Here is a 27881-nt window from a genome sequence, read left to right as displayed (position 1 = left end):
CCTAATATTTTGAAAATCAATAAACATTGAAATTATAAAAAAAAATAGATTTTTACTCCAAAAGTATTTTTATTAAAATACATTTGATAAAAATAAAAAAAAAATCTGATTTAAATTAAAAAAAATCTAATTTAAATTTAAAAAATCTGATTTTTAAAAGTTTTTTTTTAAAAAAATCCAATTTTTATTCACCCTGCTATGGTCGTTCCTGTGCATGAGAAGATCTATTGATCAACTTGTCATTAACTATCCTGTGGAAATTTTCTGTTCAGTTAGTGCTTGCAGCCAATTGACTGCAGTGCTGATCCGTTTATTCTGATAGCAGGGAAGTCCCTCGGTCAGAAAACAATGATACAGTAAGGAGGATTCCCACATCCACATGAAATGTGTGGATGGGTGAATTGGGTCAGTTTTTTTCATTCAACCTGCTGGCTGAATGAAAATAACAGACCCATATATGGCCAATTTTACGCTCACACATCTTCCAACAACAGTGAGACCTGCCTAAACAAATCAATTCGTATTCAATCAGATAGACCTTCAGACTACACAGTTGTTTTTGTCAGAACTAAAGGAGATTGTTCAACTTGATTGTTATGTATATAGACAGCTTGAAGTTGTATTAAACCCAAATACAAAAATGTACAATTTTGCAACTTACCAATTCTTAGATGTGGTGGCAGCATTCATTTTCTTTTTTTTATTTTCACCCAGTGATCCAACCAGTGTAACGGTTATTTTTTCAACTTCCTTTAACAGAAACCATTTAACACTGACAGGGATGCTTGCAATGGTTTGCTGTAACTGTTGGAAAAGTGTTAGCTGGAATTCAGCTTTAATTTGTTTGTCAAGTCTAACTAAAGCTGACCATACTCTAATTAAAATTTGTCCGACCCAGCAGGGATTGGCCACATTTCTATCACTGTGTAGCCATCCCTGCTCAACAGACATCCATTATTTGATTGACTTCTGTCAAAAGGCATACTGGAAAAGCTTTATGGATCAGCAGCTGTTGTTAGAATACAATGTCTCAGGGGGAGATGGCTTTATCCACCTCAGTGATATGGAGGAATCTGCCTGCAGGCTGAATGAAAAAAAAAGAAAAAACACCAGTGTATGGCCAGCTTAAATCTGCTAGTGCATCTAACAGTTTACTCTCCCCTAATTCACAATGCTGCTATCCAAAGGTGTCTACTTTGTGCCTTCATTCAACCTAGGACAGGAAGTATGTTACTTGCCAGATCACCAGGTGAACATAAAGAAGAAGAAAATCCTAAAAAAATAAAACTAATGCAGCCACCACATGGATTGGTAAACTGCAATTTATTACAATTTTTGTTCTGGGTCTTCATACTTCTTTAAGATAGTGTGCGTTGGAAGATGGTAATTCTTATCAGCTGATCATGCTCATTAGCACAGCTCATTTGCTAATCGACAAATACAAGCAGTCAGTAATTCTTCATGTCTGTAGACAAGGCTGTTGGTGTAACAATTGTCACATAAACAGTATAAGCTAAAATGCATTAGAAGGTCAAATTTCAGGACTGTTAACAACTGAGGTCAGAATCATTTCAAAATGATTTCTTAGCAAAATAATGCAAAAAAAAAAAAACATGGATGATTGGAGGAGTTTGTTTTGAATATTAAAAATAAACTATATAGCATTTTTGGTTTGTGGTACTCAGATGCAGTGCAGTTCCACTTTATTGTCTATTAATCTCAATGTTTTCAAATCCGATGCACCCGTGCTGCCATAGAATCTTTATACAGGATGAGCCTATGCTTGGGTGTTAGGGTTAATTCATGGATGTGTGGTCCATGGGACAACTGCAGTACCAATTTGCAGACCTTGGCGCATCACACTGTGCACTTTTTTTAATGAACTTATTAAAATGTCACAGAGACATGCATGCATTACTTTTTTCAGTGCACACTGCCTGCACACCACCGCAACACATACATCAGACAAGGCATTTTTCCTTGTAATGTGGTGGGATTGTGCTGGCATAGCTACCCAACACAATCCCACCGAATCTGGTGTGAATGAATCCTTAAAGCAGTACTATCCCATCTCTTTAACTATTTCTCAAAACAGTTGAATTCAAGGTATGCCTTGAATGCAAACTGTTACAGTTACTTGTGTACTTATGTTAGCTCTTGGAACTGTCAAGCCAATAAATGGTTGGTGTCATAGCTGATCACAAGTTCAGCACAATGCTTTCCTCCTTTCCAGCTCCAAGCTTGTGGGCAGGCCCTACCCCACTAGGCCTCCTGGCAGCCTTCTTCCTCCTGCCTCACATCTTCCTCTCCTCTCCACACTCCTCACTCCACACTCCCCACTCCAGCTAATGAGCGGGCGCTAACACTTTTAAGGGTTTCAAGTCCCTTGCCAGGCCTTCTGTTGGAGATTGGCTGAGGTCCCTCAAAAGTGCAGCCAGTAACCCCTCAGATCCACCCACTGCCTCTAAGCCTCAGAGCAGGGGGAAATTCCAAAAGGGCTGACCTGCAGAACCTCTCAATTTGACCCTTCTGGCAATTGCACCTAAGGTGCTAACCAACTCCTGTCTAACCTTTAGGATCTAGCTCTCCCTAGCTAAATTAGAGGGTGCTACATATGCATGAAGGTAAAAAACCTTTGGTGTGCAGCTCCTCCCTCGCCCCTCATAATACTTACCTCTATTCATGTCACTTTAGCAATGTGCATGGGAGCAGTGGCTTTTCCGGGTCACTCCCTCCTCATTGGCTGAGACACAGCAGCGGGAGCTATTGGCTCCCACTGCTGTCAATCACAGCCAGTAAGGAGGGAGTGAGGGATGGGGCGGAGACTATTAAACACAAAGATGATGCTCAGGAGTGAGAACCCACAAGTGCCCCCAGAGCAAGTGGGGGGAGGATCCAGGGATGCCAGTGGGTGACCTGAGAAGAAGAGGATCGGGGCTGCTCTGTGCAAAACCATTGGACCTTTAATATCACTTTAAGCTCAGCTAAGCAGTGCTTGCTGAAGTCCGTATTTTTGTAAGGCCCTTAGAATTCACCTCCAGCCTTTATATTTATTTAGGTTGCCCAAATACCAGTCTTCCTTTCCAGCATTTCTTTTGTAGTAAAACAACCATTTATTAAAGGCCTGTTTTTAGAAATAGTGCCAACTTGCGACTTCTAAACAAGCCACACTTGCCAACTCCAAATTTACATTTCTATGGACAACTGCCACAAAATGTCAGGCTTCTCAAAATTTTATGGACACGCCACTGTAACATTGGATTGCCCATAATGACTGTAGTGGCATTATCTATTAACACATAATAATAGTGCGTGATAGGTTTGAATCTCAGATGGCTTGTCATAACACTGCAGGGTGCTTGCTGCCTGGCATACACAAAAAACTGCACTGTTCATCTTTGCCAAATAAATACTCAAGTCTGTATATGAATGAATATGTAATCAGAGCTTTGTGCCTAATACTGAACACATTCTAACTTAGTGGTGACACATTCTAAAAGCTTATGCTATTCTGTCCTGATTGTCAGTTTTTCATCTTTTTAATGGGTACAATAAATATGAAATATTCTCAGTAGCAACAACAAAAAAAAGAAAGAAAAAGAATAATAGCTTACATATAACATTATAACTTTGGTTAGCTGAGTCCTTTGTTATATACTAGTGCAAATAGCAATTGTGTGGCACCCTAAATCAAAATCTAAACAACTTAGTTAAGATTAACATCAGTTTGATTGCTTACTATAGCTACTGTAATGCCCCATACACACGATAAGAAAATTGTACTAAAAATTTTGCGGAACCACTGATTGAACGATTTTCTCTTTGTTGATGAGCAGGATGTTGTAACCGATAACAACATTGTGAACGAAAAAATCCGGGTGAACAACAGTGAAACATTTTGTCGTTTCGCATACGAACGACCGATTTTCTATGTGGTGGTATGACAGTCGTACGAAAAAAATCTATCAAGCGCTATCATGTACGAGCGGAAACAGAAGATAACCCGAATGTTTATGTCCAAGGAATCTTTGTAAACACAAACGAAAAATCCAAATGTTAAAAGTAGATTGTCCTAATGAGATAATGAAACCAGAATTCTGCATATTATATTTTTATGTATCGCTATTTATGTATATATTTCATGTAATAAACTATATTATACTCATTTCTGGTAATTGTTGTGTATATCGCTCGTTCTGGCCGGAAGGGCATGGCTACAAGGTCACACGCACACTGCATCACTTCCACTTGTACAGAAGATGTCAACACTACGTATTGCCCGATGAACAATTTTTTTAGATTGATTAATGTGGGCTACGATTTTGACCAACGAACGAATGCCTCTCGGTCGTCGAATGATCGATCAGTCGATTTTCAAATCGTGTATTTCCACCTTTAGTGTTCTTTTGCACAAAGCTCTTTGATATATTGTCCTTACATATTTTTCATGGACATTGTACTTTGCTATGTTCATGAGAATGTGTGTTGTTAATATGTCAGTATGCACTAGAATTGGGCTAAACTTGAAACAAGTATTTGTATTCTTTCACTTTAACCTTGGAAGCCTTTATTTATTATATGCCTCCTTTGTAGGGCACCTGGGGCTGTAATAGAGTAAATTTTCTCATCTAAACTCTATTACTAAAAATATAAAGGTTTCCTTCTTATGTGGCAAATGACCCTTTTGCTCATTTACAAAAATGGACCTGTCAACGCTATAGAAAATGAAGGGTCCGTCTCCCAAATCGCCTTATCAGGTCATCTTTTCCATTTTTCCGAATCACTTTTATGTGGTGGTTACATAATGGATAAATGCTGAGTGAGCTACAAAGTGCCTTCAGCTTATAATAAAATTACCTGGCGCTCGTTCCCTGACCTGTTCTTGCTGTGCTCCACTGGGTGTCATTGACACTCCTTGTATTCCTGTGTTGTAAGCGTTGCTGTGAGAACCTACTGACATCTAACTCTGCTCTCCCCCTTGATTTGCCAGATAAAAGAACCCTTTGTGACGAGCTTTGGCAGGTTTTATTGTCTCCAGTGAATCATTCATAAAGTGCATGGTCTTTGGAACAAATTCTTCATTTTCTAGCTGCCAAACTGATCTTTTCAAAAGAAACACATAGATCTTAAGAGGCTTTCAATAATTCAAAGCTCTGAGTGTGCAACTTCTCCTCTCAGCTTCTGAGACTGTACGCTGCTCACAGTAGGTGGCTTTACAGGACAAGTTAACATGAAAGAATATTTATGGTTATAGATATTAGACGGGTAATTTAGGAAAACAAAAATAATGGTGCAGAAAGGGTGTACCTATCCATAGCCACCAATCAGAAGTTTATAAAGGCTTTACTAATCAAGGGTTCAGTTTACAAAAGTGTGAAGTGAACTGGGTGAAGAAGGAATAAAAGCAAATGTACTAGGACATATTTAGGGGAGGGGTTTTGACGTCACGACGCTCGACAGACATAAAGAAGTATCAGCTGGCTGCACATGGGATAGAATCGCTAATGGCATTGGAAGAAATTAATTTTGCAAAAAGCGCATTTATATACTGCACATGTGAGTGGAACATTTTTAGTAAAAATAAATGCTTGTTATAAGGATAAAGCACTTTGTTCTGGTTATTTCTCTTGACATTTTAACCGATGGAGGAGAGCAACTAGAGGAGTGAAGGGGATTCAGACCTGTCGGATACCAATCCCATCCATATTTGACCCATTAAAGAGTTACAGGCTTTATATGACCTCGCTTAACGGTTTGGTCATATATTTAAGGCGAGAGCACAACTGGTGGGGGTGCACAAATGTTGTATTGATAACAGACACCAGAGGTGAATTGAGAAGCACTTGATTTATTGCACTACAGTGACTGCAGAGAAGTTAATACAGACATTTCAATATATTTGTGTTGGATTATTTTATTATTTGCACCTATATTTACAGTTTGTTGCAATTTTGAATGGAGCACATTTATGATATTTTTTTTAAATGTACCAGGACATACAGTATATAACACCTGCAATTCTCTTACTGCCTCCACTGTCGCATTTTGAAAAATGATGTATAACTGCAGTGAGAGGGAGGTGGAAATTTGACCTTTTTGTTTGAAGTCTACCTATGCCTGTACATGTCGGAGTGATCTGGTTTAGCATTTGTCTTTGTATGTCAAAACGCATTCTAATAACATCTTGTGCTCATGAAATGCAGGGTGCTAGGGTTTATTCACTGAAGTTCTATAAATAGATCAATAATAATACTAAAAGGGTGATAAACGACCGCTGGATAGGGTAAAAAAGCTGCTGGCATGAAAGGTAAAAAACCTCTAAAACCTTCTGTAAAATCATATAATAAAAGCATGCAGCACTAATATAGGAGCATAAAGTATATATAAAATATATATGAAAAAAGTCCAGTTGTTATCAATATAAAATAAGTGACTATATAGTGATTATATTGTAACCTATAGCAGCAATCAAAGCAAGTAGAACAAGGAGATAAGCGCACTATGGCGTTGTAAAAATTCACATGTGAAAACGTCCAGAGTTGGCGTTTATAAGGTGCATAAAGTGAAACAAATCCAAAGTTCAATCATAATATGTTGGTGGGAATCTGTGGTAATAGTGTTGAGATAAATGAGTGTAGATTGCACTAACCAGAGAGCGCAAATCAATGAAACTCGAAAAATTAGAATATCGTGCAAAAGTTCATTTATTTCAGTAATGCAACTTAAAAGGTGAAATTAATATATGAGATAGACTCATTACATGCAAAGCAAGGCAGTTCAAGCCGTGATTTGTCATAATTGTCATGATTATGGCTTACAACTCATGAAAACCCCAAATCCACAATCTCAGAAAATTAGAATATTACATGCAATCAATAAAACAAGGATTGTACATAGAACAATATCGGACCTCTGAAAAGTATAAGCATGCATATGTACTCAGTACTTGGTTTGGGCCCCTTTTGCAGCAATTACTGCCTCACTGCAGTGTGGCATAGAAGCTATCAGCCTGTGGCACTGTTGAGGTGTTATGAAAGACCAGGATGCTTCAATAGCGGCCTTCGGCTCTTCTGCATTGTTCGGTCTCATGCCTCTCATTTTTCTCTTGGCAATGCCCCATAGATTCTCTATGGGGTTCAGGTCAGGCGAGTTTGCTGGCCAATCAAGTACAGTAATCCCACGGTCATTGAACCACGTTTTGGTGCTTTTGGCAGTGTGGACAGGTGCCAAATCCTGCTGGAAAATGAAGTCAGCATCCCCATAAAGCTCATCTGCGGAAGGAAGCATGAAGTGCTCCATAATCTGCTGGTAGACGGCTGCGTTGACCCTGGATTTAATGAAGCACAGTGGACCAACTCCAGCAGATGACATGGCTCCCCAAATCAACACAGACTGTGGAAACTTCACACTGGACTTCAAGCATCTTGCAGTGTGTGCCTCTCCATTCTTCCTCCATACTCAGGGTCCTTGGTTTCCAAATGAGATGCAAAAGTTGCTCTCATCAGAAAAGAGGACTTTGGACACTGAGCAACAGACCGGGTCTGTTTTTCTTTAGCCCAGGTAAGATGCTTCTGACGTTGTTTGTTGTTTAGGAGCGGCTTGACTACGACATTTGAAGCCCATGTCCAGGATCTGTCTGTTTGTGGAGGCTCTTGATGCACTGACTCCAGCCTCAGTCCACTCCTTGTGAAAGTCCCCAACACTTTTGAATGGCCTTTTCCTGAAAATCCTCTCCAAGCTGCGGTCATCCCTGCTGCTTGTGCACCTTTTTCTTCCACACTTTTCCCTTCCACTTAACTTTCTATTAATGTGCTTTGATACAGCACTGTGGGAACATCTAACTTCTTTTGCAATTACCTTTTGAGGCTTTCCCTCCTTATGGAGGGTGTCAATTATGGTTTTCTGTACAACTGTCAGGTCAGCAGTCTTTCCCATGATTGTGATTCCTACTGAACCAGACTGAGAGACCATTTAAAGGCTCAGGAACCCTTTGCAGGTGTTATGGCTTAATTAGCTGATTAGAGTGGGACACTTTGAGCCGAGAATATTGCACCTTTTCACAATATTCTAATTTTCTGAGATTGTGGATTTGGGGTTTTCATGAGCTGTAAGCCATAATCATCACAATTATGACAAATCATGGCTTGAACTATCTTGCTTTGCATGTAATGAGTCTATCTCATATATTAGTTTCACCTTTTAGGTTGCATTACTGAAATAAATGAACTTTTGCACGATATTCTAATTTTTCGAGTTTCACCTGTATATTAAGACCAACTCCTGGTCATCAATATCTGGTAACTGGAACACTGGGGGTCAACTAGTGAGCATCAGTTAAGCAGGCAGCACACCATCAGGACATCCAGGCACCAGGAGTACACTCGTTCAACATCAGGGGTAACCACACGTGTAGATAATGCGGGGTCACCAAAGATCTCCTTAGAGGGGGGGCTCATAACAAACGAACCAACCGCTCCGTATCCGCCACCCCCCTCTGCCAATCCCTCCACTGGCTTCCGATTGCCCAATGCATAAAATTCAAAATATTAACCACTTGAGCTCCAGAGGATTTATCCGCCTTAATGACCAGGCCTCTTTTTGCTACTCAGCGCTGCACTAATTCAACTGATAATTGCGCGGTCATGCAATGCTGCACCCAAACGAAATTTACGTCCTTTTTTTCACACAAATAGAGCTTTCTTTCAGTGTAATTTGATCACCTGTGCGCTTTTTATTTTTCGCGGTATAAACAAAAAAAGGCCAAAAAGTTTGAAGAAAAACAATATTTTTTACTTTCAGCTATAAAAAATATATAGTAAACTCAAAGTTGGTTATAAATTTAGGCCAAAATGTATTCTGCTACATGTTTTTGGTAAAAAAAAATCCCAATAAGTGTATATTGATTGCTTTGTGTGGAAGTTATAGCATCTACAAACTATGGTATAAATACTGCAATTTATGCCATTTTTCTGCTATACAGCACTGCGCCAGTTTAACGGACAATTGTGCGGTCATGCAATACGGTACATAAATGAAATGTATACCCTTTTTTTTCCCCACAAATTGAGCTTTCTTTCGGTGGTATTTGATCGCCTGTGCGGTTTTTATTTTTTGCGCTATAAGAAAAAGGCTGACAATTTTGAGGAAAAAAAAACAATATTTTGGACTTTTTGCTATAAAACATGTCCAGTGAAAAAAAAAAAATGTCAAATTTAGTCATAAACTTCTGCCAAAATGCATTCTGTGACATGTCTTTGCTAAAAAAAAAAACCCAATACGTGTAAATTAATTGGTTTACGTGAAAGTTATAGCGTTTACAAATGGCGGGAAAGATACTGGGATTTTTAGGGTTTTTTTTATACTAATAATGGCGGCGATCAGCGAATTATGGCGGCGATCAGGGACTTATGGCAGCGACCAGCGACTTATGGCGGGACTGCGGGACTGCGGCGGACATTCTGACATTGGGGGGTACTGACTTGGGGTCACTGACATCCCCAAAAACACTAATACAGTGATCAGTGCAAAAAAAAAAACACTAACACTGTACTAATGGCAATGGGGAGGAAGGGGTTAACTGTATTTTGCAGGGAAGGGTTATAGGAGTGAGGGGAGTGTTTTACTAGGGGGCAGGGGTGTGTACTGGACGGGACAAGGCTGATCGAGAAAGAGAAACTGTTCTTTCTCGATCAGCTCATCCTCGAGCTGACAGGGAAGTGACAGACAGCACAGCTACTGCAGCTGTGCTGTCTGTCACTGTTTGCCGCCGATCGCCGGGAAACAGCCGCTAAGGACCGGCTGTGACCCGGCGACTCACATCTGCGGCGGTGATCGGCGGGACAGATAGGGCGGCGGCGCAACTCGCGCGCTCCCCCTATTTGTTTACAAAACACACATTTTAAAACGTGGTTTTGCCTGCGAGTGCCGCCCTGCCGCCGTATATCTACAGTGGCTGGGCGGCAAGTGGTTAACATTAACGTACAAAGCTGTTCATAACATTGCCCCAAACTACATCACTGACCTGATATCCATCTACCAACCAAAACGCACTCTCCGCTCCTCACAAGACCTTCTTCTCTCCAGTTCCCTGGTCTCCTCCTCCCATGCCTGTCTCCAGGACTTCTACATGGCTTCCCCCATCCTGTGGAACTCACTACCCCAATCCATCAGACTGTCACCTTCCCTCCTCACCTTCAGACGCACCCTGAAAACCCATCTCTTCAGAGAAGCCTACCCCGCCCTCACCTAATTTGCTGATCTCCTCCGCTCTTCCCACCACTGCATCCCCCAGAGATATTTCCTCCTGTACCACTCTCCCCTCCCTCCTAGATTGTAAGCTCCAATGAGCAGGGCCCTCAAACCCCTTGTGTATTGTATTGTTACTGTACTGTCTCATGTACTGTCTCCCATTATAATGTACAGCGCTGCGCAAACCGTTGGCGCTATATAAATGCTGTATAATAATAATAATAATAATGTGTACATCAGGGAGTGGGGCTGCTAGTGCGGGTACATCAGGGATTGGTTACTTTATAAGGGGTCTTGCAGGGGCCTGCGTTGTTCCCTCATTGTGTAAGTGAGATATTGACAGGATCGGCACAGGCTGCTTCAGAGACAGCACAGTTCACTGTGCACCCAACCCACTCCCAGCCACAGAGTCCCGGCTTGGTGGTGGGTGGATCATGGAGGTTGAGCCACGGACATTCAGCAATGAGCACTCAGGAAGGAAGGCTCAGGACAAGTGACTGCCCTGCAGAAAAGAAGATGGTGCCGCCCACAGGACAGGTGTCCACTCAGCCCCACTCCCTAGCCCCACTGTTAGTGTCGTGTGCAGAGTTAGAGACTGCAGTCACCATCCTTCCTTCCACCTGCTATCAGTACTGCCTGCCTGCTGCATCCTGCCTAGATAATTCATTGCAACAGAGCCAGCCCCGATGGGGCCTTATGAGCATCTGGGGCCCCTGGACAGGGAACACTCACATCTGCTCCACCTTTGCTCTTTTCCTGCATACAGTTGGGGACATTGCACATAGTTATTAGAAGTTGCAGCCTAGTTCCTTTAGTCACTATTGCCTGACTACACTTAGCATAGTCTTACTATCAGAACTGATAGCAGGACAGTTGGTCCACAGACTGAACCACCGCTGTGTCACCATCTTCATTAATTCACTTTGCTAAGAAGGTCTTTTCCCTATTGTGCCAAATGTCTTCTCGCCTAAAGAAGAGGTGCCCTGTGCCAACTATCACTTTTACCAGATTGGCCACTTGTTGCTTTAGATTCACTAGTGACTAATGCCTTAAAAGTATTATACATCTGTAAAATTGCTGCTGACAGGGGGAGTGTTATTCTTCCCTCTCTTTATTACACTGTTCCTCAGAGAATTACAGTCCAACCTTCTCTTCACTGTGCACCAACTGGGCCCCATCACATGTGCAGAAGACTCTTCAATGCCTTTAAAGAATAATGGTTGTTTTGGGGTAAAGAGCTCTTTCCCTTACTTCAGGCTATCTCCTTACCATCGGGTCCTTAGGGCCCAATGTGAGCTAGTCTACCTGTTTGATAGTCCTAGCTGCTCACTGGGGATTGTAAGACCACCTCAGGTTGAATGTATTGGGTTAGTTCCTTAAAAGCAGGCCTGCTAATTCAGATAATGTGATAAGTGTTGTCTTCTCCTTAAGTTCAAATTGACACAAGTAACAATTTACACATTCCAGTTCTGTTTATGCTGTACAACCAAGCCATACTGAAGATTACTATAAACCGTTTACTTCAATCTGTGTGAGAATTCACTTTCCGGTGGTGATTCATTCCAGTTAAGAGTGTACTGTGGTGTCAGCAGGGGTCCAGCTTTCAGCGTGAGGTCCAGATCCACAGGGGAACCAAAAACGATTCAGCAACTCCTAAGGGGGTAGTGCTATATGAGAATAGAGGGAAGGATACATTATAGGCAAAATCACTTGACTGGAACTCAGGCACCTTTTAATGATAAATAATACCACTTTAAAAAAACAAATACTGTGGCTATATATTGTGACCAGTCAAGAATTTACTCATGAGACCTGCACATTACTGAAAGGCCCACGTTAATATCAATTAGAAAATAACAGATTGCTTTATCATTGCATGCAATTAGACTACATGGCAGAAGTAAAAATCTCCAATTTGTTGTTATTTTAAGAAATAGTGGCACTAATCTGCATAATTCCATGTTTCTCAGTGCACATTTTACAGCAGCTTTATAAATGTTAACAAAATCAATTAATAAATGAGATGTTTCATCATGCTCCTTGTAAACAGATTTATTAATGCAACTTCTTGCTTCAGTAAATTAACACAACATCGTTCTCTAAAATGAGATAATGATTTCCCTCCTGGGTAATATTTAACTCTTCTAATAGAAGAGTTAAGGTGATTTCTGGTTCATTGGGAACATCTAAATCCAATAAATTTTCTGCTCTTCTTCATGCAGACTCTGACGTCTATGTAATCTTTACAAAGAATGCTCTATAAAGAAGTTCTTTATCACAAATAACAGTTTCATGACTCCTTCTGATCCCTCCATGTAGTAGCGCAGAGAGTTCACCTACTGCAGATATGAGCATAAAGAAAATCAAACAGTGAAAATCAAGTGCAAATACTATGGAGTAGACGGATAAACTGTGTACAAATCATAACATCCATTCAATGTACCGGAAAGCAAATCGTCACTCAAAAAATAAACTTTGTCCTGTTGTCCTTCTCCCCCTCACCAGATCAAAAAGGTAGACTTTTTCTTTTCTTTTTTGTTTTGAACTCAACCCACTTCCCTGCTTCAGTTCTCTGCTTGATAGGTAGGAATGATATACTTCACATATCCCAGGAAGCATTGGCTAAGGTTTCAAAAAGGGGGAGGGGGGGAGTACCTAAGGGCCAGCTTCAAGAGCCAAGAAGAGACAGCAGGCTCCAGATGACGTAGAAGAGAAGATAATGACATAGGACCAGGCATGTACAGTTGCAAGAAACAGTATGTGAACCCCTTGGGATTACGTGGAGTTTTGCTTGAATTGGGCATAAAATGTGCTCTGAACATCATCTAAGTCACAACAATAGAAGAACACAGTCTGCTGAACATAATACTACACAAACATTAGATGTTGCCATGGTTTAATTGCACATAACATGTAAACATTCACAGTGCAGGGAGGAAAAAGCATGTGAACCTTTGGACTTAATAACTGAGTGACCCTCCTTTGGCAGCAATAACCTCAACCAAACATTTCCTGTAGTTGCAGATCAGACCTGCACAACGATCTGGAGTAATTTTGGACCACTCCTCTTCACAAAACTGTTTCAGTGTAGCAATATTCTTGGGATGTCTGGTGTGAATCGCTCTCTTAAGGTCATGCCACAGCATTTCAATCGAGTTGAGGTCAGGACTCTGACTGGGCCACTCCAGAAGGCGTATTCTGTGCTGTTGCAGCCATTGGTTTGTTGAATTACTTGTATGCTTTGGGTCATTGTCCTGTTGCATCACCCATCCTCTGCGGAGCTTCAGTTGGCGGACAGATGGTCGTACGTTTTCCTGCAAAATGTCTTGATAAACTCTGGAATTCATTTTCCCATCAATGACAACAATCCGTCCAGGCCCTGAGGCAGCAAAGCAGCCCCAAACCATGATGCTCCCTCCGCCATGTTTCACAGTGGGGATGAGGTTTTGATGTTGGTGTGCTGTGCCTTTTTTTCTCCACAAATAGTGTTGTGTGTTCTTCCCAAACAACTCAATCTTGGTTTCATCTGTCCACAGTATATTTTGCCAGTAGTGCTGTGGAACATCCAGGTGCTCTTTTGCAAACTTCAAACGTGCTGCAATATTCTTTTTGGACAGCAATGGCTTCCTCCGTGGTGTCCTCCCATGTACTCCATTCTTGTTTAATGTTTTCCTTATTGTAGATGTATCAACAAAAATGTTAGCATGTGCCAGAGATTTCTGTAGGTCTTTAGCTGACACTCTGGGATTCCTCTTTACCTCATGCAGCATTCTGCGCTGTGCTCTTGCAGTCATTTTTACAGGACGACCACGCCTAGGGAGAGTAGCAACAGTGCTAAACTTTCTCCATTTGTAGACCGTCTGTCTTACCGTGGACACATGAACATCAAGGCTTTTGGAGATACTTTTGTAACCTTTCCAGCTTCATGCAAGTCAACAATTCTTGATCGTAGGTCTTCTGAGAGCTCTTTTCGGCGAGGCATGGTTCACATCAGACAGTGCTTCTTGAAACCAGTAAACCCAAAACAGGTGTGTGTTTTTTAAGGGCAGGACAGCTGTCAGCAACACATCCAATATCATCACACTGATTGGAGTCAAGGTTGGCTCACTCCTGGCTCCAATTAGCTCTGGGAGAAGTCATTAAGCTAGGGCCTCACATGCTTTTTCCTCCCTGCACTGTGAATGTTTAAATGTTATGTGCAATTAAACCATGGCAACATCTAATGTTTGTGTAGTATTATGTTCAGCAGACTGTGTTCTTCTATTGCTGTGACTTAGATGACGTTCAGAGCACATTTTTTACCCAATTCATGCAAAACTCCACGTAATCCCAAGGGGTTCACATACTTTTTCTTGCAACTGTAGCAGAAGAGCAGGAGAACTCAGAAGAACAAGAGTGAGCTTTAGCCTGGAAGCCTGTGTTACAAGACTCAGGGATGCAAGAAGCCACAGGACTCTTGTGATCTGCTGACCACATGCTTTCCAGAGGATTTGTTCTGCCAGGGAAAGTGTGCTGCATCTGAATCACATGTAAGGCCCAATGTACACGGGACACTTCTGAACGATGGAAACTGACTGCTGGAAAACATTGGTTAAAAAACATCTGTTTAGCTGCATTTGCATACTGCGTTTATGATAACCTCAGGAGACCTTCCAAAATGCCCAGAATGCACTGAAAAACAGTAAAAAAAAACAAAAACTATTTCAGACATTTTGAGAGAAATAGAGAGCAGAAGCAGAGAGAGCAGTATTTGTTGAGATTAGCTGTCTTTTTTTGTGGTGTTTGGATGTGTTCCAGCTCATTTCTGTGCAGAAATTATTGCAGCAGTGTCTAACATATTTGTTTTCATGCAAAACCTCAAAGTATGGTGTACCAGGTCCATTTGAGTACCAAGAAAATGCTTTGCATGCATTCATGATGAAAAAAGGCTCTGGACAGCATCTGAAAATGGAAGTGTTAAAAAAAAAATTGCAAATGCCTATAAACGCATTTAAAATGCTGATAAAATCTACTGCTGAATGCAAGTTTTCTGCGTTAAAAAAACGACTATAAACTCAACTACCTGTAAACGACTGTAAACGCACATAGACACATAGGAAAACATTAGGGAGATTTCATGGGCTGCTGAAAAAACCACTGAACAGCTCCTAAACGTGAGTTTATCAGCTGCAGTGTACATGAACGCTAAAACTGTGTGCAGGGACCAGGCTTTGGGCTGCTGTTATACTGAGCACTACCTGTCTGCAGTGAGGGAGAAGAGACTGTGCTTCTTTTCCAGTGCGTTTTAGATGCTCACAGTCACCAAAGTGTTCCAGCTACCTCTTAAAGCTGCAGAGAGCTAGCATAGTTGCCAACGTTTCAAAAATGTTTTTAGGGACGCCTTTTTTTCTGTGTGCAGAAAGCCACTGTAGGTGTGGCATTAATTTAATTAGGGGCAGGGCATTCATTTATTATAGCTGTGGCTCTACAAGAAGCAGGAGAAATAAAAATGCCATATGTGCAGAAAAAAAGTGGGTGTGGTTTAAATTACAATAAATATTGGGTGTGGCCTAAAGGGGGTGTGGTTAAATAGAGTCTGAGATGACTTACGTAGTGCAGAATGTGGTAATGTTAAATTGGAAATGTACAGTGCGGAACGAGGGGGCAAAGATGTGACTTCTGAAACTCCCCCCATACCCAAAAGGATGAAGAGTGCATAGAGTGGCTGGGTTGGTATGGTGGACCAAAATGACAACCCTAAGATTCCCTCTTACAGTATATACAGTACCATCCTATTCATCCATGTACCTCTCTTATATACCATCCTGTACATCCATGTACCTCTCTTATATACCATCCTGTACATCCATGTACCTCTCTTATATACACCATCCTATTCATCCATGTATCTTATGTAAATTATGTAGTGCATGCGCCAACGTAAACAATACACCACATTTGTTTTCAGCTGGACAGGCATTTGCATTTAATAGTTTCAAAATTATTTTTGAACAATCAGACTGTAATGTTTACATTCATCCTGAAGTGTGTCCACCATGCCATGATAATACCAAGCGATGTGACCGATTCAAGAGTCACTTGTGACTGTAATGTGATTGTAATGCAAGTGCTAACAGCACAAAACATTATTTCAGCATCTGACCAGCCACTGATACCGCAGGTCCAGGGGCGGACTGACCATTTGTGCATACAGGATGGAGATGACTGTGTGTACAGGATGGAGATGACAGGGTGGAGATGACCCTGTGTACAGGATGGAGCTGACTGTTTGTATAGGACAGAGATAACTGTGTGTGCATGATGGAGATGACAAGATGGAGATGAATGTGTAGAGGATTGAGATGACAGTGTGCAAGATGGATATGACTGTGTACATGATAGATGACTGTGTGCAGGATAGAAATTACAAAGTAGATGGATGTGTGCAGGATGGAGATGACAGTGTGCAAGATGGAGATAACTGACATACCCCTAAAATACAGACCACCTCAAATGGTTGCTGCTCTCTCCCCCTCCAAAAGAAACTGAGATTGAGACCCCCAAGCCATCATGATCTTCAGCCAAGAGATCCCGATGCAGAGAAAGCCCAAATGACAGCACTAAACATACATCCGATCGGGTCCACTCTGCTGCAGCCTCCTCCTCCCTTACACATGGTGTTGCACCTCAAGGCTCAAGCCGGGCTGGCACGATCTTTGCTCCATCATGGACAACTCTGAGACATGCAGGTTAACTGTACTGAAAGTGGTTGCAGTGCCTGGGTGAATCAAAACAGAGACACATTCACAGTCAGAGAGATCCCCCTTCTACCTCCTCCACCTCCAGGAAGTCAGGTGCTACCTGCCTGTTTGCAGATTGGTTAGTCCTGAGTTAGGGGGCATGGCCACCCGAAGGTGATCACTGTGAGCTAAATTTCCGGGACTCTGCCCAGGACAACTAATATCTGGAAACCTTTGTTATAGAAAGATGTCAGTGCATTTGAACCATCCTGGGACAGCTTGCTTCACTTTGTCATCATTGTGTTCACCATTCCCACAGAAAGATTTGTCTTGTGCAATTTCATGACAGGTTATGCGTCGATTATCAGGATCAGCCATTCTACGCGCTGAATGTTCACTCCTGTGGGCTGGGAACCACCATGACCGGGATCATCACTGACAGACATACGGCCATCTTTGAAACATTTACACCATTCAAAGGCCTTGCTGTGGCTGAGCATCTCATCACCATACTGTGCTTAAAGTATTCTGTAGATATCCATCCTTAACACCTTCAATCTGCTATAGGCTGGGCGGAACACTCGCCATTGTGACTGAGCGTCATATGACTTCCTGTCAAAACGAGCCGCTCATGCGGCCGTGGAGCAGCACAATCTGTCACCGGCTGCGTCCACAGGACACAGCCATTGAAATATCACTACACCGGCCCGTTGCCAGTGTCATGTGACTGCTGTGACCAATCACAGCAGATCACATGTCAATTGTATACAATGGATGGCTTCCTGTCATGCCATCCATTGTATACAATTATGTTGTTAGCTGTGATTGGTCAAGGCAGTCACATGATACAGACAGGGCCAATCACAGCCCATCTGTATCATGTGATCAGCTTTGCCCAATCACAGCTAATCACAACAAAAGACTGAATGAATCAGTTTCATTCAGTAACAATGATTGCAAATATCACTTAAATACATTGGTATTAGCAATCATAACGTGTACAAAAAAAAAAAAACAATCCTGATCACTTGCCCAGAATAGCTCAATGTTACTATGATAACATTGTATTGCTTTGGTCACAGTGTGCTGAAAAATAAAATAGTAAAAAAAGAAAAAAATTTAATAAAAAATTAAAAAAAAATAAACTTTTGAAAAAAAAATACAAATTCAATTATTATTATTTTCACCAAAGAAATATAACAAAAAATAAATTTTAACCTAAATGTATGAAGAAATTTTATTTATTTGCAAAATTTCATAACAGAAACGAAGGAAAGCGTGTTTTTTTTTCAAAAGTTTCAGGTGTTTTTTGTTATATTTAGCAAAAAATAAAATACTCAGTGGTGAATTAATACCACCAAAAGAAAGCTCTATTTGTGTGAAAAAAATTATAAAAATTTCATATGGGTATGGCAGTGTTGCATGACACACTGCACAATTGTCATTCAAAGTGCGACAGTGCTGAAAGCTGAAAATTGGTCTGGGTGGGAAGTGCCCAGTATTGAAGTGGTTAACCTGCCCCAGCATGTGACTGAACAGTGAAGAGAGAAGCAGCACAACAATGAGCAATGATGAGCTCCTCTTTCTCTATTACTCTCTTTCTTTCAACATACCTCTTGTCTGATGAACAAGTGGCTCCTGTTTCTGCTTCTTCCTCTCTACAGGGTACAAGGTCAGCTTCAGGTGCTAGCAAAACATGTGCTGATATTATGTATTAATGATTTACAGTGAACATTAATGTGTCTTTTATATCTGTCTCTGCATTTATTTCCTGGGCTGTAAAAATGTCTGCATATAGGCTGATTATCGGGCAAGTTAGGTCCACTTAAATCTGAAGTAATAATTTATCTGTGTGGAAAGCACATAAGTCATCCATTTCGCTAACCGCATATTTATTCAGGGTAATGAATGTCACGTTCATACAGAGTTCACCACACCATCAGAAATCACTAGCCTATACATTGCCATTATATTTTAATAACTGTTCTACAAATACTAGATTTGATCTGTGGATGACGTTGCAAGAAATTTTATTTATTATTTAATTTTTATAGTATGCTACAGAACGTTTGTAGAGGCTTACATACACAGATTTTTTTTTTACATGCAGCATGTAATTTGGTAACTTTGTTCTAGGTGGATCCCTTTGAGAACATGCGTGAGCACGAAACGCATCAGAAGGAGCCTACGTGCTGATGTCACGCCGCTGCGGCCACGTGATGGTCCGGCAGCCATCTTTGTAAGTGCTTTTTATCCATTGATGATTTTATGCCCCATGTGGTTACTATCTTTTTAATAAAACATACTACACTATATGATACTGTCTCCGGGCTCGGCCTATGAGCTTGCCCTTTTAGAGGAACCCCTTTCCTTGGTTCACCGTGGGCTGGAGATGGAGACTTGGCTACTCTACTCTTCATTGTTCATTTGGTGTATCACTGGCTTCTGGAGAGATCCCACCTTCAACCGGGTCACCAGCAGGAGGAACAAGCAGGAACACCCCTTAGTTTCATTCCGCTCTAGGCTTGCTTGCTACTTACTTCTGGCGAGTGCATTATGGTGGAGTGGTGGAAGTGCAGTGCAGAAGTCACAACATTTTGTTGATTTGATCACATCACTATTTTTGGGACTATTATGATATTTAGAGGACATATATTTTAATTTGTTATACCGTCTATTTTGTTTCTTCATTGGAGTATTCACTATTCTCCATTTCTTTTTTATAATGTTTCCTTTCTCGTTTACTATCACACTGGTCATCATTGATTATAACACACATTTTTTATTAGGCTGCACATTGATATTATAGTATTTTGTTCTGCTATATGCTCAACAGTAATGGCTCATAACCAGCAGAGAGAAAGGAATGGATTGAACATGGATTTGCACCTTTCTTTACATACAAGAACCACTGATGTAAACTAAGAGCCTGTGTCATGGGGCCTTGGGGTTTTTGTTGATGGCATTAGTTTGAAATCAGTTTGCGATACTTCTGAGATCTTTCAGAATTCATTAACAGGTGTATTTACAGTTGATCTCCTTCTGACTTGTATTTTACCTGCATTCCTCTAGACTTATATGGGCCTTCCCATGCAAATAATTTCTATCAGTATTTTTTAACCCCTGTCGTATGCATAGGAAAGTGGGATCCTCTCTATTTTCAGAACAGTCCTGTCAAACACCCATGTCTGTGTATCATGTGTGAATGTCACCACAACTGATGCTGCAGAGAAGTATTGAGCCTGAAGGACTGTAGACTTCACTCATCAATATAATCCGATACATCCCAAGCGCCTGAGTAGTGCATCAGAAGAGGATGAGTGAGTGTACCTTATCCTTTAAAGCAGTCTGTGTACAATTTCACAGGCTTGGGCAAGACATTCCTGACTCCTTTTCTCCTGCTTCTCATAATAATAGAACATTCCTTATGGTTGACAAGCCACAGACATTGGTTGCTTAACAAGCAAGAATCTTATGACTGTGAGAAAGTGTGCCAGAGTAACCACAGGGCAGGGCACAAGGGTTTTGGGGGCAGGTGGATGAAGAAAGTGCCTGAGTTACATAGTTATTCTAGCTGAAAAATAAAATCCATCAGTTTAGAAAAAAAAAAAGTTATAATCCTATACCCACAGTTGATCCAGAGGAAGGCATAAAACCCAGCAAAGCATGATCCAATTTGCTCCTGCAGGGGAAAATATTCCTCCCTGATCCCCCGAGAGGCAATCAGCTATTCCCTGGACAGGGGCTGACTGACCATTTGGAAACTTGGGCACTGCCCGAGGGCCCGGGGTCAGTAGGGGGCCCCATGAGATGCCTCTGGTACCTTTTTCATAGGCTTTTTTGAGTTTGGGCAAGGACACAGGGACCACATGATCCCCTATTTCCCAGGGGCCCCATGAGTTGTCAGTCTGCCCCTGTCCCTGGATAAACTTTACCTATAAATAGTAACCAGTTATATTGTGTGTATCCAAGAAAGAATCCAGGCCTTTTTTAAAGCAGTCCACTGAGCTGGCCAGAACCAACTCTTGAGGGAGTCTATTCCACATTTTCACAGCTCTCACTGTGAGGAAACCTTTCCATGTTTGGAGATTACATTTCTTTTCCTCCAGACGTAAAGAGTGCCCCCTTGTCCTCTGTGATGACCTCAGGGAGAATAACCGAGTTCACTATATGAACCACTGATGTATTTATAAATGTTGATCATATCCCCCCTTAATCTCCTCTTCTCCACTCCTCTTAGAGTGTAACTTCTATTCTTGGTGTGCCCTTTCTTCCAAAAAAATTGTCCCTGTACTGTATTCATTTCAGGTGATCACTGAGTGATATAATTACATTTAATGTAGCACTCTAAGACATGGTAGTGACCTCCAAATGGAGCAGAAAATGAGCAGTCTCTGGAAGAACTATACATGAAATTTGAAGTCAAAGACAGCTGCCATAGGGAACTAAAGAAACAAATGTAGTGGCGTTTCCCATTGGTTGCCACTAAGGATGGGTTTGATGTTCGATTCAAACGTAAGTTCGACTCGAACGTCGGCTGTGCATGTGTTCGCTGAACACATGAACGGTAAGGGCATTTGGTGGGCTATTCGCCCACTGTACCCCACAATGCACTGCACTCCCACAGTGCATTGTGCAAACCATGATTTGCAAAAAGCAATGCACAAAGGTACAATGCTTTGGCCAATCACAGCACAATTGGGCAGAGCTAGTGGTTAGATCACCACTAGCTTCATCCAATTGTTTACACCTGACCGGCAAATGTCAGATTGCAGCGAGTGCACAATGGGTGCAGACAGGTCAGAGGGCATCAGCGGGGGTTTATTTCGGTGGATGCCATGATTGACGATGGAATCATTTCTTGGCTTTTTTTTTTTATTAAAGCATTTGCAAAGACCTTTTTTTTGTTCAATTAAATGAAATTTTTCAAAAGACTGGTTTCTTTATTTTTTTCGAAATGTAACCCTTTAAGAATGGGTAGGGTACAAGTACTCCTTACTCATTCACAAGGCAAAGTGGCTGCATCAGCGTGCCCTCTTATTTAAAGGGGTACCCTGATGATAATGAGCCCCTCTGCCCACAGACTGACACATCCAGGGGGCCTGGATTATGGGAAAGAGGCCCTTGTACCCATCGGCATGGGAACACCGTCCCCATGACGAGGGCACATGGCCTGGTAAGCCGCAGGGAGGCCTGTGCTCAGGTCAAGGGTCTGGTAGAAATTTTGGAGGTACCCCATGCTTCTTCCCCCCCCCCCCCATTTTTTGAGGTGTGATTCCCCTTAAAATTCCTACCAGGCCTAAAGAGCCTGATATGGCTTTTAGAGGGAACCCCACATACTTTTTAAAAACTTTTTTTATTGTGGGGTCCCTCCTAACCTGCCTACCAGACCTAAAAGAACTGGTATGGATTGGGGGTGAACTCCACACTGTTTATAATTTTAAGAAAAAAATGTCAGTCCTGCTGCAGCAGGTTCTATACATTACCTGCAAAGTTTCACATCTGTGCAGTGTAAGGGGACCCCCCAGGCATGATATGTAAAGAATTTTTTCTTTAAGTAATGAAAAATTACTGCCCCTTTAACCACTTAAGATCCTCCCCATAGCGGTTATACTGCTACAGGTTGGCTCCATTGCACAGAATCACGTATATATACACATGATTTTGCATTTCTAGATAGGGTGCACGCTCACACCGCCCTACCCGCGCCACTATTGGCTGCTGGATATGTCAATCACCGGGTCCCGACCAGCGATTCCCAGCCGGGACTCGGCGATCGTTACCAGGGCTGAGAGGGGAGAGATCTGTGTGCAAACAACACAGATCTCTCTCCTGTCAGCACTGACATGCTACTTTGTATCTCTCTCCACAGCAGAGAGATATGAAGCAGCATGTCTCCCAAGTAAAACACAGCACACAGTAAAAACACACACAGCACACTGTTAACCCTTTGATCTCCCCATATGTTAACTCTTTCCTGCCCAGTGTCATTAGTACAGTGTCAGTTAGTTCCCTTCCAGTGTCAGAATGCCTGCCACAGTCCCACTATAAGTCGCTGATCACCACCATTACTAGTATAAAAAAATGAAAATAAAAATTCCAGTATATATACGGCCATTTGTAGACGCTATAACTTTCACGTAAACCATTTAATATACACTTATTTGGAATTTTTTTTAGCAAAGACATGTAGCAAAATACATTTTGGCCTAAATTTATGAATACATTTTATTTTTGAAATTTTTTTTATTGGACATGTTTTATAGCAAAAAGTTAAAAATATAGTTTTTTTCAAAATTGTCGGTCTTTTATTGTTTATAGTGCAAAAAATAAAAACCACAGAAGTGATCAAATACCACCGAAAGAAAGCACAATTAGTTGGAAAAAAAGGACATAAATTTAATTTGGGAGCAGCATTGCAGGACCATGCAATTATCAGTTAAAGTATCGCAGCGCCATATTGCAAAAAATGGTCTGGTCAGGAAGGGGGGTAAATCTTCTGGAGGGCAAGTGGGTAAAAACAGTACTTTTTGAATTTTTTTTCTTGACTGATTCATGTCTCTCACAGCAGTACCCGATTCCCCATACCCCTTTTATGGCCAATAACGTGCACATAAGCTTTCAAAATGGGCACTTTTGAATTTATAAGTTCGAGTCCCATACACTTGCATTGAGTTTGAAGTTCAAACATTCATTAGGTTCGAACGTTCGACCGCAAATCGTACACGGGGGGTGTTCAGCCCATTACTGGTTGCCACTGGAAACCATTATGTGTTTTTTTCCTAGTTTTTATATCTTACCCACAGGTACAAGAAAAGTCCTCTGATCTCCTACTACTATCCTAACCAGAACAGACCCTATAGGACAAGCTATGAGTGTTTCACACCCACCAAGCTGAAGCAAGAAGCTGGGCCCAAGGATTTTCCAGTGGTCCCAGTTAAATATGGATGTTTTGTGTCAGAAGGTTTGCTTAGGGAGGAGATTATCTCTTATCCCCTAGCTAGTCACATCCAGCATAATTGTAACATTAGTGAGTTGTTTGAATAGGTCTGAGAACACATCTTCCTGCTTTTTTTCAATCAGTTTAAATCAGGGGTGTCAATCCCAATTTCATCACAGGCTGATTCAACATTATGGCTGCCCTCAAAGGGTCAGTTGTAATTGGATGTCCAGAGCACCCTACTTACCTAACCCCTTGCATCAAATGTTAAGAGCCCCCCCCTCCACCGACAGAAATCAAGAGTCCCCCACACTCCCTTACATCACAGTTCACCCCCCCTTATCTTGTGCTGCTGCCAGAAAAAAACTAGGGGAGGAACTGGGAAGCAGAAAGTGCAGGGTCTGGAGGAGGACCAGGGGGAGGTGTCATGGTGTGAGATCAGGTTCAGAGACCAGTAGCTATAGCAGAAGACCAACCAACAGGATAGGTAAACAAGTAGGTCACCCTGGGAGATGATGCAGGCTCACCTGAGGTGCGGGGTGTAACTGGTATTCACCAGAGCTCCTGATGGTAGAGATTGATTTTGCTGTGTGTTAGTACCAGGTCGCAGTTCTCAGGATCACCCCACTAGGAAGTGAGCAAGCCAGAATCCAGTAACTGATATGGCAGGTAGGGATCTAGCAGAAGCGTAGTCAGTAAAAAAGCCAAGGGCCGGTAACAAGTGGTAGCAGGTTGGCATGAGGCAGAATCGTAGTCAAGGAACAAGCCAAAGGTCAGTAGCAAAGGTATGGATGGCAGCAGGAGAGACAAAGCAAGATACTGGCTGGAGAAGGCACAATAATCTGGCAACCCGGAAGTGCAGAGACATGGCTTAAATCAGGAAGTTCATGGGAGGAGCAAGGAGTTCAAGGTTCATAAGAAAACAAGGTACAAGAAAGGATTGTCCAATAGATCAGGCAGAATGTTGTCCAGCTAGGTAGCTCAGTGAGAAGAGTTTCTGCCTGACACAGTCGAGGTCTTAGGTTCAAGTCCAGGCCCTGACAGGAGGGGTATAGTCAGCTGCTGGAGTCTGCAGAATGCTGAGATTAGGGAGGCAGAGATGAGGGGGTGCTGTGGCTGCACAGAGAGGCACATGATCTTTATGAGGAGTTCTGTCCTCCTCTCAGCTTCTGACTGCTGAGTTGGGAGAGCAGAGACAAGCCTCTCCATGGCTGCACAGGATCTGGAGGAATTCTGTCCTCCTCTCAACTGCTGAGACAAAGTGGGGGTGGAGACTAGGGGGGTGCTGCAGGAGAGGTATGAGAGCCATATGAAATGACCTGGCAGACTTGATTTGGCCCAAGGACCTTGTGTTTGACATGTGGTTTAAATAGAGTAAGTGGTCTGCCAGTAATTATGTTCATAGAAATAAAGAAGAGCCGAGCAGTTAGTGGCGCATAAGCTCAGTGCAGCAGCTAGCAGTGAGTTAATGAAAATCTAAAACAAAAAATAAACATTTACTATATTGCAGGAGGTATTTATTAGTTATATTGGTTCTTAACTGGAGCAAAAAAATGTTGGTTATGGTAAACAACTCACCCACAGGTGAAGTCTAGGAACCCAGATATTTTTTTTGTTGTGCGCTGATCAGATTTATGTAAGCAAACTCCTAGACAGAGAAAATGCTGACCTGTAGTACCTGAGGTCCTTTAGTACTATAAGTACCATGGGGTCATTGGTTGGCCACCAGGGCCTTAAAGAGTTTGTCATTCCTAATATTAATGTTTGCTAATACCTACAGTATATTGTATCATGGATAGGTGTTGTGGCAAGTGGCGTAGATAAGGGGGGGAGTCAGGGGGGTGTGACCCCCCCCAGAGGAGAGTTGCCAACCTTCACTGGCTGCAGGCGGTGGAGGCGGTGAGCAGCATCTGGGCTAGGGGTGTGTGGGAGGGGCGTTGGTGATTGTGCTAACAGGCAGCGATCTCCTATATGGCTTTCAGTGAAGCAGCTGGAAGCCACAGGAGGGAGAAGAGGAGAAGCAGCTTCCAGCTGCTTCATTGAAAGTCATACAGGAGATCACTGCCTGTCACCACAACAACTGCCACCCCTCCCACACACCCTTAGCCCCAGTGCAGCTCATCACCTCCACCGCTGCACAGAACGGTTTTCTTTCTCCCCCCTCCCTCCCATCTTCACTGTGCTCCAGCTGCTGTGTTTTTCTGCACCAATAGGAGAAGAGGGGAGAGAGGCTGGATCTGCTCTGCCTCCCCCCTGTGCTCGCCCACACTCCAATCTGTGCAGCTTTAGAGGAGGTGTGGGCGGGAAAATGAACACAGCAGCTGACAGTCACAGCTCTGATGCTTCTGAAGGAGTCATGGTGAGTTAGACCTAACCTTCCTTCCTTCCATCCTTCCACCCCCTCCCTTCCATCCTTCCACTCCCCCCCCCTCTCCCTTCCATCCTTCCACCTCCCCCCTTCCTTCCATCCTTCCACCCCCCCTTCCATCCTTCCACCCCCCTCCCTCCCTTCCATCCTTCCAACTCCCTTCCTTCTATCCTTCCACCCCCCTCCCTTCCATCCTTCCATCACCCCCCTCCCTTCCTTCCATCCTTTCACACATCCCCTCCCTTCCACCCTTCCACACCCTCCCTCCCTTCCATCCTTCCACCTCCCTTCCTTCCATCCTTCCACCCCCCTCCCTTCCATCCTTCCACCCCCCCTTCCTTCCACCCCCCCCCTTCCTTCCACCTCCTCCCTTCCTTCCACCCCCCTTCCTTCCACCTACCCCTTCCCTTCCTTCTATCCTCCCACCCTCCCCCCTTCCTTCCCCCCACCCCTTCCTTCCTTCCACCCACCCCCCCTTCCTTCCACCCCTCCCTCCCCTCCTTCCTTCCACCCACCCATCCTTCCTTCCACCCACCCACTTTTCCTTCCTTTCACCCACCCCTCCCTTCCATCCACCTCTTCTTTCCTTCCTTCTTTCCATCCAGCCCTTTCTTCCTTCCTTCCACCCACCCCTCCTTTCCTTCCTTCAATCTACCCCTTCCTTCCACCACCCTTTCTTTCTTCCACCCACCATCCTTCCTTCCTTCCTTCCTTCCTTCCTTCCTTCCTTCCTTCCTTCCTTCCTTCCTTCTTTCCTTCCTTCCTTCCTTCCTTTCTCCCACCCTTCCCTCCTCTCCTTCCTTCTACCCACCCCTTCCTTCCTTCCTTCCACCCCCCCTTCCTTCCACCCACCCCTCCCTCCTCTCCTTCCTTCTACCCACCCCTTCCTTCCACCCCTTCCTTCCTTCCAACCACCTGTTCCTTCCTTCCACTCACCCACCCCTTCCTTTCACCCACCTTTCCTTCCTTCCACCCAACCCTCCCTTCCATCCACCTCTCCCTTCCTTCCACCGACCCTTGCTTCCTTCTACCCACCCCTTCCTTCCACCCACCTATCCATTCACCCCTCCCTTCCTTCCACCCATCCACATTTTCTTCCTTCCTTCCACCCACCCACCCCTCCTTTTCTTCCACCCACCCCTCCCTTCCTTCCACCCACCCATCCTTCCATCCACCCCTCCCTCCTCTCCTTCCTTCTACCCACCCCTTCCTTCCATCCACCTCTCCCTTCCTTCCACCGACCCTCGCTTCCTTCTACCCACCCCTTCCTTCCACCCACCTATCCATTCACCCCTCCCTTCCTTCCACCCATCCACATTTTCTTCCTTCCTTCCACCCACCCACCCCTCCTTTCTTCCACTCACCCCTTCCTTCCTTCCACTCATGCTTTCCTTCCTTCCACCCACCCTTTCCTTTCTTCCACCCACCCCTTCCTTTTTTCCTTCCACCCACTCCTTCTTTCTTTCCTTCCACTCACTCCTTCCTTCCTTCCACCCACCCCTTCCTTCCTTCCACCCACCCCTTCCTTTCTTCCACCCACCCCTTCCTTTTTTCCTTCCACCCACTCCTTATTTCCTTCCTTCCTTCCTTCCTTCCTTCCTTCCTT

The sequence above is a fragment of the Staurois parvus genome, unplaced genomic scaffold (genome assembly GCF_062004578.1).
Source record: "Staurois parvus isolate SC_StPar_1 unplaced genomic scaffold, SC_StPar_1.0 ptg000402l, whole genome shotgun sequence".
Classification (NCBI taxonomy): Eukaryota; Metazoa; Chordata; class Amphibia; order Anura; family Ranidae; genus Staurois; species Staurois parvus.
Note: the sequence above shows the minus strand (reverse complement) of the source record.